The sequence below is a fragment of the Gopherus evgoodei genome, chromosome 5 (genome assembly GCF_007399415.2).
Source record: "Gopherus evgoodei ecotype Sinaloan lineage chromosome 5, rGopEvg1_v1.p, whole genome shotgun sequence".
In the NCBI taxonomy this organism is placed as follows: domain Eukaryota; kingdom Metazoa; phylum Chordata; order Testudines; family Testudinidae; genus Gopherus; species Gopherus evgoodei.
Genome location: NC_044326.1, coordinates 125,480,561 through 125,497,265, shown reverse-complemented (window position 1 = coordinate 125,497,265; position 16,705 = coordinate 125,480,561). Strand labels below are relative to the sequence as shown.

Below are 16,705 nucleotides of genomic sequence, written 5' to 3'. Positions count from 1 at the left end.
ATAGCGTACCTGCCGGAATCCAGGTTCCGGGTGATTTCCGAGCTCATCCTCGGACTGCACCACGCCCCGATTACCACGGTGCAAGTTTGCCTCCAGCTGTTGGGTCACATGGCAGCGTGCACCTATGTGGTAAACCATACCAGACTCCGGTTTTGCCCACTACAGTCCTGGTTAGCGACAGTATATCGTCCAGCCAGGGACCCCTTGGACTCAGTGGTATCCATTCCCCGCTTGGTGCTAAGGTCACCGTGGTGGTGGCTCGACCTGCAGAAAGTGTGCATGGGTGTCCCCTTTGCTGCCCCTCAACCCTCCCTCTCCCTGGTAATGGATGCCTCAGATCGGGGTTGGGGAGCGCACCTGGGACACCTCAGGACACCGGGCTTGTGGTCGCTGGAAGACCTCAAGTTGCATATCAATGTCAGGGAGCTAAGAGCAGTTCGCCTGGCTTGTTTGACCTTCTAGTCCCACCTGGCCGGCAGATGTGTTTCAGTTCTCTTGGACAACATGGCGGCAGTCTTTTATATCAACAAACAGGGGGGTGCACGCTTCTCTCCCCTATAAAGGGAAGCCCTCACGCTGTGGGATTTCTGCGTCCACAATGCTTCCCGCCTGACGGCGTTCTACCTTCCAGGGGAGCAGAATGGTTTGGCGGACACCCTCAGCTGCTCATTCTGGGGTCACAGGTCTGATGGGACGTGTTTCGCTCAATTTTTGCAGCTCGGGGGCTTTCCCCGGTTAGACCTGTTCACCTCGAGGGAAAACAGGAAGTGCCGACGGTTCTGCTCCCTCCTGAGCCACAGTCAGGGGTCTCTGTCAGATGCCTTCCTACAGTCTTGGGGGGTTGGTCTGCTCTACGCCTTTCCTCTGATCCCCCTGAAACACAGGGTGATTTTGAAGATTCGCAGGGATCACTCATGGGTAATCCTGATAGCTCTGGCATGGCCGCGTCAACACTGGTACACGTCACTCCTGCACATGTCCATTCAGGCGCCTCTGACGCTGCCCCTGCTCCTGGACCTGATCACGCAGGACCGGGGCTCCCTCCGCCACCCGAACCTGGAGTCCCTTCACCTCACAGCATGGATGCTCCATGGCTGAACCCGGTGGAGATGCAGTGCTCCCAGCAGGTCAGACAAGTGCTGCTCGGTAGTAGGAAACGGTCAACGAGGGCCACCTACCTGGTGAAATGGAAGCACTTCTCCATATGGTCGGGTCAGCGAGGTCACAATCCACTGGGGGTCCCAATCCCCATCATTCTAGATTATTTGCTCCTCCTCAGACAACTGGGCCTCTTCCTCTCCTCAATTCGTGTTCGCTTGGTGGCCATCTCGGAGTTCCATCTGGGAGAAGGGGGTACCTCGGTGTTTGTGAACCCGCTGATCGGGCGTTTCCTCAAAGGTATGGACAGGCTATTTCCGCATGTTTGTCAGCCAGCCCCTGCTTGGGACCTGAATCTGCTCCTCTCTGCCCTCTCGGGGCCTCCCTTTGAGCCTCTGGCTTCGTGCTCCCTGTTGTACTTGTCGTATAAGACTGCCTTCCTGGTGGCGATCACCTCAGCCAGGAGGGTGTCGGAGCTCAGAGCGTTAACATCTGAGTCCCCGTACACGGTCTTCTATAAGGACAAGGTCCAACTTAGACCTCACCTGGCTTTCCTACCCAAGGTCGTCTCACAGTTCCACATGGGTCAAGATATTTTTCTCCTGGTGTTCTATCCGAAACCACACTCTTCCAATGAGGAGCGGAGGTTTCATTCCCTGATGTCCGCCGGGCCTTGACTTTTTACATTGAGAGTACCAAGCCGTTCAGACGCTCAACTAAGCTCTTCATTGCAATGGCAGATAGGATGAAGGGGTTCCCTGTCTCCTCTCAACGAATCTCTTTGTGGATCGCGACCTGCATCCGGGAATGCTACTGCATAGCTAAGGCCCCTGTCCCTCTGGTCACAGCCCACTCCGCTAGGGCGCAGGCCTCCTCTGTGGCATTCCTGGCTCAGATCCCAACTCAAGAGATTTGAAGAGTGGCCACATGGTCCTCCATCCACACGTTCTCATCCCACTATTCCATCACGCACCAGGCTAGGGATGATGCAGCCTTCGGTCATGCAGTACTCCAGTCAGCAGTGATCTCCGACCCCGCCACCTAAGGTTAGGCTTGTGAGTCACCTACTTTGAATGGACATGAACAACCACTCGAAGAAGGAAAAACAGTTACCCACCTTTTGGTAAAAGAAGGAACTGAGGTGGTGGAGGGTCAGTGGGCCACTTTATAGTGCGCCATAGTGGCGCCACTCCAGGGGGCGCCAGGGTCGACCCTACGGACGCTGCTAGGGGAAAATCTTCTGTCTGGCGTGCACGCAGCGCGCGCACACCTACTTTGAATGGACATGAACAACACATTTCAAAGAACAACAGTTACCAAAACGTGGGTAATCATTTTTTTCCTATCAGTTAAACAAGAGAACTTGTATATTAATGTGGTGCTCTCATTCAAATAAGTGAAAAACAGAGAGTTGTGGGGACGTGACCGAAGAGCCCCCCCACCTCTAGTTCTTGTACAATGATGATTGTTGTGATCCATAATCTAAAGCTCCTATATGCACCAGCACCTCATTGGAGCAAGCAAGTTTCTTGATGTTAGAGGGCCTCCCAGCCCATTTAAAATGTCTCTTTTAGTATGTTATTCTGGCTGTTCTCCCTGTGAAGAGGTTGCATTTGGCAGCTAACCAAGCCTAAGGCAAGCACAGATCTCCTGTTCTGCCCACGTTTAATCTCATCTGTTTCCTCCCCGTCTAGAATGTTTACATGTTCTGTTTCTTTCTGTCTCCGCCTCCAGCTTGTTAGACACCAAAGTCGCATCTTCTAAAGGTGATGCTGACACTATCTCAAAAAGGCACCGTCCCTCCTGGAACTTCTGTGCTAGCCAGGAGAATGTGTTAGCACCTTCACACTGGGTGCAGTATGCCCTTCCACTAGCAGCCAGCCAAACCTGCTGGCACAGTATCTGTGTGTGGAAGAGAGGTGGTAAAGAGTAGTTCCATGGCTCTGTTTCCTCCCTGCTTCATTTGGAGTGGCTTGTTTCCCAGAGGTTGCTAGCAGAGAACAATCCCCAGGCTCAGGGGAATTGACGAGGTCCTTGTTTTTGGCGAGCTCCTGCACAAGGGGATAGCTTTTTGTATATTCCTTCCCCTCTTGTATACCTATGCAAGGGCTGGCCACAGTCTGATACAATGTCAGTCCCTCTCCCAGGATTAGTGAGAGGCAGAGTTGAGATTCGGTTCTGTCTGGATAATTAAGCACCCTTCAGATGCATATCTGAATCTTCCTTTATTAAAATAATAGCAATAAGAATCCCTATTACAATATCCAGCAATATATGCAATAATTGCCCCAAACTGCTGTGTCAATATTGTAAGCTGCAGTGTTTTGGCTCAGTAATGTAATATATATTTTGAATCATTTTCAGAACATTTACTAAATCAAACCTTGATCTGCAGAATTGGCTTGGAAATCCTGTGAAAATTATTCCCGTTCCAATATTTCCTGGATGGTTCTTGTAGTTCTCATGATATTTAAGTACTGCCTTCTTCACTTAGAACTGGAACTAGTCAGCATGGAGGTGCGAGGAATAGTCTAGGGGAGAAAGAGTCACTATATGAACACCTCTGAATCTGTAATAGTTAGATACAAATATTTGAATCAAGTTTATATATCATCTAAATCAGTTTTCTTATCTTTTGTCTGGATTCCTCATCTGAAGTAAGCAGAAGTGCACCCAGATCCTTTGTATGTTAAGTGGCACTTAACTAACTATATGCTCCTAACTTACACAGTAAACAGAACTCCCCACTGACTTGAATGGGGAGTTTTGTATGTTTCTTAAAGTGGTTTCTTATGGTTTTTTATCCCTACTATAAGATTATTTATTACCACAGTACAATATCAAAAACAATATTGCTCCACACAGGAATCTGGGAAAAGAGATCTAGTCTCTGACTGGAATTTTGTGCTTCATCTGCTACAATAACTGATTAGCATTTATAATTTTCCAGCTGAAGTCATACTTCTCCACCAGATCTGTACGATGGGGTGAGATGTGTTGGCATTGAGCAGTATGATGGAAGGCAAGAATTACAAGTCACTTCCCTTTGTGAATGTGGGAAAAAGAGAACACTGCAGTCTGCCTGAGACACGCTCCCAAATAGTCAATGAGTCAGTTGGTATCCCAACGAATTTAGAAGACAGACTATTGTGTAATTCAGATGGTGAATAACTCTTTTTTAACAATTCTGTCTTCAGTTACATAGATATGTTTCAAATAGAAAACAATGAGTTAACATCCATATAACTCAAGCAGAATTGGGCCTTTAGAATAAGTGCAGCACTCAGCTTTAAACCACTCTACCAACGTCAGTTCTGAGGATTCCTCTTTCAGGCAGGCAAACTGTAATATTTCCCAGTTCCTTTTCTTAAAGAGATGGAGAAATTGAGGCAGAGAGGTAAAGGCCAAAAACTTCATGGGAACTGTAGGTGTTAAGCAAGGCCTGGCCATTTTAAGTCCCTAAATATGGATTTAGTTATCTAAATAACAGGAAAAAAATGCCCTAAGTAGTCTTCTCTTGGCTCCTGTGTCAGACCCAGGGTCAGTTTATGATTATCTCCTGGGTATACCCCAGTAGAATTTTTCCTTTCCTTGAGGAAACCCACAATTTACTGTATATGTAATGTACTAGGTGCTCCCACAGGTCTCTTGAGGTCATATTAGTGAGAGAAGCTGAAGCGCACTCCTGTGAGGCAAGCAGTCTGAGACATTTTATTTATTTATTTATTAGTGTCTGGCTGCTTGAGTTAACTATAGAACATGGTAATCCCCTCTGTCTGTCATCCTCAGAGCTGTAATTCCCTTCATGAAAATAACTCCAATTAAAACAAAGCAAAATGGTTTTTTGTAATGACTTAAAATAAATAGAACAGAGCTGAAAATGCTTGTTGAAGATCAGTAATGAATGTAGAGGTTACATGATTTTATAAACAAGCCTGATGCTAGAGGTGATGATACAAGATGATGTGGAACTGAAAAGTAATATTTTGCAAAGCATGATGTCAGGAGGCATTTAGGTAAGTTGAGCAAGTTGCTTTCATTAACAGGATGAGATTCGTGGACTGGGACACTTAGCAGTCAGCAGTGAGTGTAGTTAAACAGTTAATGATCAGTATGTTAAGAAGTTTGGCAGAGCGGATGGTGCAGTGTCAATCAGGGTTCCAGAGATATCTGAGAAGTGAGCTGTGTGGCTAGGAAGGGATCCTTTCCGACTCAGTAGTAGTGCTGCTGGTGTGTTTCAGGGCAGCCAGTTGCCAATGAAATCTGAAACCTAAGGCTGCGTCTGAGGGCTGGCCTTGCTAGGTTGTTCCAGCCTCCTGTACTGTATATTTACACATCCATGCCCACAATCACTCTTTTTCTAACTTTCTGGAGTACTCCTTCTGTGACTGGTAGGATTTCTCAAGTACATGTGGTGGTAGTGCAGTGCTTTTGAGTTAAAATAACGCAGTCCTCAGGGACTCAGTCTGCAGATGGTCTGAGCATTCAAGAGAGAGAGAGAGAGAGAGGAGAGGAACATTTTTTTCATTGCAGTGACAACTTAGTTTAGCACCACTGTATTTCCTCTCTGAAACTGCCTTGTGAAGCTACCACGTTTATGGGTCTGAATATTTCCCCTACTTGTGGGAAGTAGAGTGCTTGATTTTGGTTTTTTCTCCTTTCTTGTTTATCCGTGTGGAGTGGTTTTCTGGAGCTGCTGGTGATCTGGATCAGCGCTGCAGTTGGAAGCAGGGTAGGTGGAATTAAAGTGGTGTTTGTGACAAAACTGTGGAGAAGGGTACATTCTTTTGACAGGACAAACTCTAACTCCAGACCAGGAAGTCACAGCAGCAGCTGTCTGTGACAATGCTGTTCTTGTCTTGGAGAGGGAGGCAGCTATGAGGAGTCTTGTTTTGTGCTGCTATTTCTTTAATTACAAACTTTGTCACAACGTTCCTTTTTATTTCTTCCAGGGATAAAAATAGAATATTCTGTCATCTAAGTACAGATTAAAAAAAATAAAAATAAAGGCTCTTTGTGTGTTCTGAAATTCCCATGTTAATATTCATCTTCAGATTTGTAATAGTTCTCTTTGCATGTTCCTCTTTGGTATAAATGTCTGGAGTTCAACTTTCCTAGATAACAGGTTCACTGGGGCAGAATTTGTAATACGTGCTTTGATTGTAATCACCAAAGAGTTAGGAAATCTTTAGTGGGTTTTAAAGCCACCCAAGTGGTTTTGTGTTTAAGATAAGAGAGCTGCAGAAATTGTGGATTTTTGTTTTGTCCCCTCTTTTGAACTTGTATAAAATATTTTTCTATCTCAAAAATATGGATATATGCTTGCAGAGTTTTGGGTTCTCTTTTTAAAATAAATCTTAAATAGGATTTCTGGTATAAGATAGTTCCTGTGTACTGTGAGTTGTTGTCAGATACATGACCAGATATTGACTAGAAATAAACAGCATGATCCTTTTTAGGCACAAATGCCAATATATCGTACATAAGTAGAAAAAGGGTCCAGATTAATCCACTGTGCAACCACAGTGACTTCAATGGGGCTAAATTTACCTAGGTATGATAGATGAATTCAAAACATCATTATTAGGGTAACTTCTTTTGCTGTGGTATTAGGTACAGTATCTTGTCCTAATAAGAGACATTACTTTTATCCAAGTTTCAGGAGGAATTGATTTATGTTGGGTCTCTTGTACTGAGAAATGAGAGAGGGGGATTGATCCATAAACAGAACAAGGCATGCTCACTAAGACAAGCTGATTGTAAACTTGTGGTATGCACAGATAGGTACAAAGTATTACCAAAAAGCGATATGTGCGTGCCCGTAATTAAAAGCAGAGGTAGATGGAGAGAAAAAGATTGAGTGAAGTCCTTATCCCTAGCTCTCCCTGAAATTCAGATGCTATGCTGTGGAGTTGTTTTTGTTGTTGACACAGACATTGTATGGCACGATGCAATGAGTTTAGAGACAAAAACTAAAATGGGCTTACAAGTTCCCTTTTTTTGTGGCTGGCGTCTTTTTCATGTTGCTTTAGTTGCCTGTTTGTTTCTTCCTTGAATACTGCTGTCTCACTTCAGAGTTGTTTTCTTTTCTTGCAGCTCATCTCCTTCTATAAAGTTACACAGGGATAGGTTGGGGTTTAAGTGGGTGCTGACCCAGAGAAGCAGGCCCAAGGACAGTAGTGAAAGAGTCCTAGCTATCAGCTTTCCTCTCTCCCTCCCTCTGCACAGAGAGAGTACATCACCAGATGATTTCTGGCTTCATGAGGATGCTGCAGGGCATTACTTCTAAAATCTGGACTTCTCTGTGGCTGCAGGTTCAAATCCTGCTGTGCCACTGGCCCTGTAGCTCAGCTCACTTTTCATTGGCTTTTTGTCCTTTGCTAGGAAGATGAAGCTCACAGAGTTAGATGCAGGAGGAAATAAGACCTCTTAGAGGTAATTACTGCAAAACTATTACGGTGAACTCTCAATAAGTTCATCTCTGTAGGAGCATCAACAACAAAACACAGCTACAAAACACACACAGCTTTCAAGGACTTTCATCTACCATGGTTATATACAATACATCATCTTAAATACACTAGGAAAAAATAGGATGTGTAGATGGGTCATAGCAGGTGGCACAAAAGTGGTTTGCATCCTATTACTGTACTGCTTTTTAGTTTAGACTGTTTGGTGTTTACTACCGGCATCCTTATCTATTTCTACTGTGACCTACTGGCCTTTTGAAGTACATGTTATCCCCAGATCTGGTATGTTTTTCTGTGACATGAATAAGAAAGCATTGCTGGTTCAGACTGTCCAGCATTTTCACTATAGTACTAGCTTGGCATTTCAGTGCCCCAAACTAGTGGCTCTTAACCTTTCCAGACTACTGGACCCCTTGTAGGAGTCTGATTTGTCTTGTGTACACCAAGTTTCACCTCACTTAAAAAGCTACTGGCTTGCAAAATCAGACACAAAAATACAAAATCACAGCATATTATTACTGAAATGTGCTTATTTTCTCATATTTACCATATAATAAATCAATTGGAATATAAATATTGTACTTACATTTCAGTATATAGAGCAGTATAAACAAGTCATTGTCTGTATGAAATTTTAGTTTGAACTGACTTTGCTTTTTATGTAGCCTGTTGTAAAACTAGGCAAATATTTAGATGAGTTGATGTACCCTCTGGAAGACCTCTGTATACCTGTAGGGGTACGTATACCCCTGGTTGAGAACCACTTCCCTAAACCCCATTGCAATTGAGTGTGATCCATTAGTTTTCCACCAGGAAAAGAAATGCTCTCTCATCTTTTCACTTCTCTGTGTATGTTTTTGTCATTCACTATATGATGTGTCTGTCTTTGGGTAATGCTCAATGCTGCAAATAGAATAGATGGTTGATATGGCTTTACCATAGGGAAGCACATGGGCATTTAAAGAAATCCATAACGCTGTCATGTCAGTCTTCAGAGGGGCAGACGGTTGCAATGACTGTAGTATCTAAAGTATCTCTTCAATCATACTTCATAGCAGAAAGACAGCAGGGACTGAAAATGAACATATACCTTCTACATATATATTTTGATGACTTGGTTAAAGAAACACAAAATACTAGTACTGTTTTTAGAATGGCTTTTGATTGTGGAGTCTAGGGAAAGTAAAATGAATGTGTGTGTGTATATGCATGTTGAGGTAGGGTGCAGGAATGCCAGGTCACCCTGTCACACATCCTGAAATCTTTTTTTTTCTTTTAGTTGAAAAGAGAGGGTTTCTTAGTTCTCCTCAAAGTTGTTGAATTATCAAAGCTTTTCTTATCTTTAGAGCAGGCATAGCAGATAGTGGCAGCTCAAGCTTCCCCAGCGCAAAACCTAAGAGCCTCAACTCTGACCTGGAGGGACCTACTGAAGCCCCGATCTTCTAAGTAACTCCAGGCTGGCAAACCTCTACCTTCCCTCCACCCCCTGACCCCCACACACCTGCAAAGAGCCTTCTGGAAGTAATTGAGATTCTGTTTTGGGGACTTTTCTGCAAAGAGCTCCTTAAAGGATCAGGGCCTTTGTTTCCAAGTGCATTAATTTCTTGACTTCTTTTCTAATATTGCCACTAAGTTTTGTGCTAAGGACACTTGCCTTCGTTGAACTGAAACGGTGAACTATTTCACAGAGATATATAGATTATGAGGCCAGGAGGGACCCTTGTGTGCTTCTAGTCTGATCTGCCATCTTGTATAATACAAACATCCAATTGTTTAAAAATTTGCAGTGAAGGAGAACCCACTATGACACTGGGTAAGATGTTCCAATGGTTAATTACTGTTACTGTTAAAAATGTGTATCATTTGTCTAGTCTGAATTTGTTTAGCTTCAACTTCTAGCCATTGAATCTTGTTATATCTTTGCCTACTAGATTGAAGAGCCTTAATTTATCAAATTTCTGTTCCTTTTGTGGGTACTTTCAGAGCAGTGGTCTTCAACCTTTTTATGCACAGGATCACTTTTTGAATTTAAGGGCAACCCGGGATCTACCTTGCCCCTTTCCCGAGGCCCTGGCCCTTTCCCAAAGCCCTGTCCACTCACTCCATCCCGCCCCCTTTCCGTTGCTCGCTCTCCCCCACTCTCACACACTTTCATCATGCTAAGGTAGGGGGTTGAGGTTCGGGAGGTAGTGCGGGGTCTGGGTTGAGGCCGAGGGGTTCGCAGTGTGGGAGGGGGCTCCAGGCTGAGCCTGGGGCAGGAGGAGGCAGGGGGTGCAAGCTCTGGGAGGGAGTTTGGGTGCAGGAGGAGGCTCCAGGTTGGGGCAGAGTGTTGGGGTACAGGAGGGCATGCTGAGTACACTGGGTCTGGGGGGGCGGTCACGGCTGGGGCACGAGTTCAGGGTGCAGGAGGGGGTATGGGCTGCTGGCTCCGGGAGGGGGCTCAGGGCTGCAGATTGGGGTGTGACCTCCTGCCAGGCAGCACTTACCTTGGGCAGCTCCCAGTCAGCAATGCAGTGAGGCTAAGGCAGGCTTCCTGCCTACTCTGGCCCCATGCTGCTCCTGAGAGGGGCCAACACGACCCTGGGAGGGGAGGGCGGGAGGCATGTGGCTCCAGATGCTGCCCCTCTCTGCAAGCACTGTCCCCGCAGCTCCCATTGGTCACAGTCAGGGCTGGCTTTAGGCCTATTCCACCAATTCTCCTGAATTGGGCCCCGTGCCTAAGGGGGCCCCGCGCCCAGTGAGAATCTCTTCCCTGGCTAGAGGCATCTTTTTAATTTTTACTCACCTGGCAGAGCTCTGGGTCTTCAGCGGCACTTCGGCGGCGGGTCCTTCGCTTGCTCTGGGTCTTCAGCGGCAGGTACTTCAGTGCCGCCAAAGACCTGGAGAAAGTGAAGGACCTGCCGCCAAAGTACCGCCGAAGACTCGGAGCATTGTCCGGTGAGTACAAGCCCCACGTGTTTTTTTACGTGTTTTTTTTTCTTTTAAGTCATCCCTGCCGGGGCCCCATTGAAACTGTTTGAATTGGGCCCCACACTTCCTAAAGACGGCCCTGGTCACAGCTCCCCATTCCCGGCCAATGGAAGCTGCGGGAGCGGTGCTTGCAGGTGGGAGTAACACACGGAGAGAGATCCCTACCCCTGGGGCTGCAGGGCAGCCCCACTGTGCCACCAGAGATCATGATCAACTGGGAGATTCTCTAGGACTGACCAGTCGATCATGATCGACTGGTTGATGACCACTGTTGTCGACTGTGATCAAGTCACCTTCTCTTTGGCAAGCTGAATGGATTGAACTTCGTGAATCTTTCAGCCTAAGGCCTGTTTTACAATCCTGGAATGATTCTCATGGCTCTTCTCTGAAAGAGCTTCTTGCAGTATTCCAATAGCAGTTGCACCAAATACAGAATGGTAATCAATGTAACCTCCTTATTCCAGCAGGAGATTTTCATTTATACATCCAAGGATCACATTAACCCTTTTGGCCACAACATTGCAGAGGGAGCTCGTGTTCAACTAATGATCCACCCAGACTTCCAAATCTTTTTTAGTGTCAGTGCTTCCTAGGCCAAGTATGGCCTGGATTTATGGTTCACAGATGTAGGATTTTATTTGGCTTTACTAAAACGCATAATGCTCGCTTGGCCCCAGATTAGTACGTGATTTATTTTGCTCTGTTTTGGTGAGCTGTTCTCATCTTCATTTACCACTCCCTGAATCTTTGTGTCAGCTGCAAATTTGATCAGTAATGATTTTTTTCCCCCTCTAGGTCATTGATAAAAATGTTAAATAGTGTAGAGCCAAGAACAGACCTCTGCGGGAGCCCACTAGAAACACTCTGTTCAATGATATTCCCCATTTTCAATTACATTTTGAGTCTTACAAAATCAACAATATGTCACACATTAAATGGTATCCTTCTAGCTTCTTAATCAAAATGTTGTATGGCATCAAGTCAAATGCCTTACACAAGTGTAAGTATATTACTTCAACACTGTTACCTTTTATCTACAAAATTTGTAATCTCATCAGAATAAATATCTTGTTAGTTTGACAAGGCCTTATATACTCCATGGCCTAATAGGGCTAAATTCCACAACAGCCACAACAAATTTCTGTGGCAACGCTCATTTATTCTCTTGTCATGAAGTACCCTTCATGCCTCCTTCCTTTGTCCTTTACAGTTATGGGTCATAGCTGACCAATTTAATTGGCATAACCTTTGGCTGAATATTTTTGATGTAAAATTTTCAAGGCCGGGTTGCTTTTTCTTCTATGCTGTCCAACTCAGTGGGACTTGGTTCCTGTAGCTCAGAACCAAGTAAGAGGATGCGTCAGCAGCTCATCTCCCTAGCTATCTGGGTCTCAGATGGTGCACTGTTCTCTGGGCTTCTCAGCATCCTTCTCTTGGGTTCCCTCAGTTCCTGGTTGTCTGGTGCACTCCAGCTCTGGCTCTTTCACCACATAGCTGTGTGGAACAGTGCAGGGTGCATGAACTATAATCTAAGTGACTTCTGCTTTTGGGAAAGCTAAGGAGCAAAAGTCAAAGGTAGGTAGGTCTCGGTAGGCAGGGAACCAAAACAAATGTAAAATGGTGAATTCTGGAGCAAATATATGTTTGTTCTGGGGCATCTTGAAAATTGCCAAATTATGCAGTAACAGAATTGCAGAATCTACAGGGCTCTGATTTGAAACAAATCAGATAGTTTACCTTTCTCAAAGCTATTGTTTCAAGCCGTCTGCAGACTCAGGTAGAGATCCCTGCATCAGTTTGCATTCTGCATTTTCAAGATTATCTCCTCAATCATAATGGCTAGAAATACATATATTCTACAAAAGCTGAGATTCTAGAGCATTAATTCTTCAACAAGAGGTGAATTCTATGGCACTTGCCATAGATGTGAAATTGTGGAATATATGAAATCCTGCACGCAGGTCACTGAGCAGCCATCGGAGAGTAAAGATAAATCAATACAGCATGGGCTGTTGTATTTGGAAATGTGGATGCCACAACTCTGCTTCCTTTAGTTTCCCTAATGCTTTTTCAAAACTTGAAATCAGTGGACTGACCCCAGCATCTTCAGAACAGGGACCATTGTACTGATAGGGAAGCGTGATTAGTCAAACACAGGAATGCTCTTGGAGCATATATAAAAACAAATACAATTCACCCCTGCATGGGTTGGTGCTGACAAAAAGGCCAAAATAGCAATATTTTGTTTTCTTTAAAACATGTAAGGAGATGGCAGGTTATTTTCTGTCCTGCTGGGAGAGAGACCCTGACCACTACCTGGCTCCATCCAGGTCTCTCCCTGGCTGTGGTTTTTAAGTTTATCTTTCCAGGGTAGGTTACATTACCCAGCTTGCCCCACTCCCCTGGTTCTGAGAGGGAGAGGTTGACTGGACCCTCAAGGAGTCAGGATGGTTTCTCACCTGGGAGAGAAGAGGGCAGTCCCAGCCCACCCTATTCACTGTGGCCTAATCTTGGGCACTGAACCAGCATTCTGGGTTTTCCCTTAACTGTCTTGCTGAAACCACTTCTTCTCCCTCAGTTATCACATCCCCAGTCATATGCAGGTCTTACGGGAAACCTAAAATAGAGCAGAATGGGCCTGAGAGTTGTTCGTTGTCGGTACATCCCTACTAAGGGAGGGTAAATCAGTCTACTCTAATAAACATTCTGTGTGTTTTCAACCAACTGCTAAAGGATTTTCCAGCAATCTACAAATGTACACAACATATTGCTGCTCTTCTACAGGAGTACAGTTAAGAGAAGAATCCTGCAGAGACAGAGGGCGGGATTCTAACTGAACTAGAACTTCTTACTGCACAGCTGGCATTTAGCAAACAGTAATATGACCTGAAAAGATAAGCTCTTCTTCTATGTCCTATGTGTGGGACATCAGGTAGGATAGAGCCTGCTGCTTGCTTACAGCTAGCAAAGCTTGTCCTCTTAGGTCAGGTGATACAAACGTGCTTTTAATGTTAAAGATTCCAAGCTCAGTCCCAACTAATGACCATAATGTGTTAGTATGTATGTGGTCATGGATTGTTTTATTAGTGTGTAGTGGCATAATCACCATAGATACGTGTTTAGAAAAAGATTGAAATGTGTGATCCACCTGCACCAGTGGAAAGCAGGCCTGGCCCTGCAGAACTGTAACCCATGCCTGCTTGGTGTGGTCATATGTCCCCCTCTAATGGCACCTCGATCAGCCAGAGCTTGATGAGCCTGTTACAGCCTTGGCTACTATACACATGTCTTTTAGCTCATGCACTAGAGGCTCATGCATTAAGCTCCAGAGGTCTCAGGTTTTATCCAGGCTGCCGCTGACTGGGATCTGTTGGCATTACAGAAGCAGTGGAAAGCAAGCCTAAGGCTGATTTAAGTGGTTGTGCTGTATCCACCTTCACAGCCTGTAGCATAGAGGACATGGTGATGGAAAGAGGTTGTGATTGGAGAACTTCTCTGCTCCAGTGATCCCAGTTGCTGGAATGGCACTTTGGAGGGCCGTTGCAGCCAGATGTTACTTAAAGCAGCCTGAGGCTACTCTAAGTTGCTTGAAATACCAGATCACCTAAAGAATGGGGAATGGCATAAAGATGGGAAAATGTCACCTTTGCCTCCTCTTCTTGTAGTCCTGCACTGAATTCAGTTTAGCTGGACCTGAGAATAGAGCCCTATATTTCTAATTCAGCACTGGCTGAGGGTTAATTTACTTTGTTTATAAAAAAAACAAGAAAATTGGTGAATTAAAAAAAATCCTCCAACTGTTAGAGCTTTGCATGCTATGATACCACCAGGATCTTGTTAGTACTATTACAGTGTGTATTTAGGACAGCTATTTTAATTTAGTTAATTATTGTTGTAAGGTGTTGCTAGTCATATCTACCTGAACTACTTAGTCTATGACCAAGAGATAAAAATTTTACCTATTGATGAATAGCCCAGAACAGGATAAAACGAACTTCTCAACCTTCCTGTTTGAACACATTGTATAGTTGCATTGCTGTGACAAGTATGTGAATGCTGGAGTAACTGTGAGTTAGATTACAGCTTGTGAATATTTTTTTAATTGATATTGATTGCAGGACCGCTTAATGATCAGAGTATTGTTTTGGAAAGTATAGTGTGTGTGTGTGTGTGTGTGTGTGTGTGTGTGTGTGTGTGTGTGTGTGTGAGAGAGAGAGAGAAAAATTAAGCATTTACCTCTTTTCTGAGAGAACAAAATCAAAATCATGTCTTGCATGCATGGATGGTGACTGGGGTTATCCACTGTAAAGTGGTTTTAAAAACAAAAAATCTGCACAGTGGAAAGAAATCTTGTTGCCAGCAGTTTGCAATATTTGTGCAGCTGTTCCCACAGTTCTGTCTTAACACTCACTCTCAGCCCCAAGAAACAAGTAAACGGATGGCTGTGGAGGGGAAGACATTTTTTTGCAGGGCCTGACTGGAGCAGACTCAGGAGAAAAAACTACGCCTTACAGTTTTAAGTTGTAGGTTTTAAGTCTGGGTTTGCTTTGTCTTGAGCAGGAATAAATGAGATTCTTGCAAAACACAAGATAAAAAGATACTTTAAAAATGAGTGCCTGGCTTTAAAGTGTGATTATAATCGTGAATCTTTAAGAAGGATTATCATAACTCTAGTCCCAGATTTGGACCTTAGCGTCCAAAATATGGGGGTTAGCATGAAAACCTCCAAGCTTAGTTACCAGCTTGGACCTGGTACTTGCTGCCACCACCCAAAAAATTAGAGTGTTTTGGGGCACTCTGGTCCCCCTGAAAAAACCTTCCCTGGGGACCCCAAGACCCAAATCCCTTGAGTCTCACAACAAAGGGAAATAATCCTTTTTCCCTTCCCCCCTCCAGGTGCTCCTGGAGAGATACACAGACACAAGCTCTGTGAATCCAAACAGAGTGACTCCCCCTCTCCGTTCCCAGTCCTGGAAACAAAAGCAGTTTCCTCTTCACCCAGAGGGAATGCAAAATCAGGCTAGCAAATCCAACACACACAGATCTCCCCCTGATTTCCTCCTCCCACCAATTCCCTGGTGAGTACAGATTCAATTTCCCTGAAATTTCCAAGTAAAGAAAACTTCAACAGGTTTTAAAAAGAAAGCTTTATATAAAAAAAGAAAAATACATACAAATGGTCTCTCTGTATTAAGGTGACAAAATACAGGGTTAATTGCTTAAAAGAAATATGAATAAACAGCCTTATTCAAAAAGAATACAAATCAAAGCACTCCAGCACTTATATTCATGCAAATACCAAAGAAAAGAAACCATATAACTTACTATCTGATCTCTTTGTCCTTACACTTAGAAACAGAAGATTAGAAAGCAGAAACTACTTCTCCAAAGCTCAGAGAAAGCAGGCAGACAGACAAAAGACTCAGACACAAAATTCCCTCCACCCAAAGTTGAAAAAAATCTGGTTTCCTGATTGGTCCTCTGGTCAGGTGCTTCAGGTGAAAGAGACATTAACCCTTAGCTATCTGTTTATGACAGGATATTATTCGATTCCACGCCTACTCTACCTCAGTGACTTCCAGGTCAAATTTTCTGAGTTTAAAAGGTAATGGAAAAAGTCCAACCCTACAAACTCAATCCGACAGTCAAACTGAGTACTTTCTGGCTTATGTAACGTGGTCAATAATAAGATTCTGGAGTCCAAACATAGTAGCTAGGGCCCTGGTATGAGAGTAACTGGGTACAAGGTTGAGATTGAATTTTATTTTTGATATATGAGGCAGAATGGAATCTAGCTTGTTCTGTCATAATTTCATCTGCATATCTTTTTTCAGTAAATACAGATACATAAAGCAAGCAAATATAACTCAGAAACACAGGGTACTGATATGTTGGGTGGTGCTATTTTTATATAGATATTTATATAGATATTTCTGATATCTGTACTTCAATAATCTTAATATGATTTAACTACACGGTTATTACAAGATGAATTAGTAATTGCTGATTATTTATTGCAGTATAAAATTGAGTCCTAGATGTATGTTAGCACTGTACAAGTATAATGAGGGTCCTCCTTACAAAGTGCCTTTAACCAAGTTCACGTTTGTATTAAAAAGGGGTTCCAGCTAAAACAGCTTCTAACATGACATGGCAATATCATAATA

General features: G+C 44.0%; 1 protein-coding gene across 1 annotated transcript in view; it reads left to right on the top strand.

Annotated features, from left to right (window-relative positions):
- Positions 1–5,462: 5,462 nt before the first annotated feature.
- Positions 5,463–16,705, top strand: part of ARHGAP24 (Rho GTPase activating protein 24) — a 342,415-nt gene continuing 331,172 nt past the window's right edge. The window contains exon 1 of the mRNA XM_030564961.1: positions 5,463–5,830. The gene's annotated coding sequence lies outside the window, so the exon portion shown is untranslated. The remainder of the gene's footprint in view (positions 5,831–16,705) is intronic.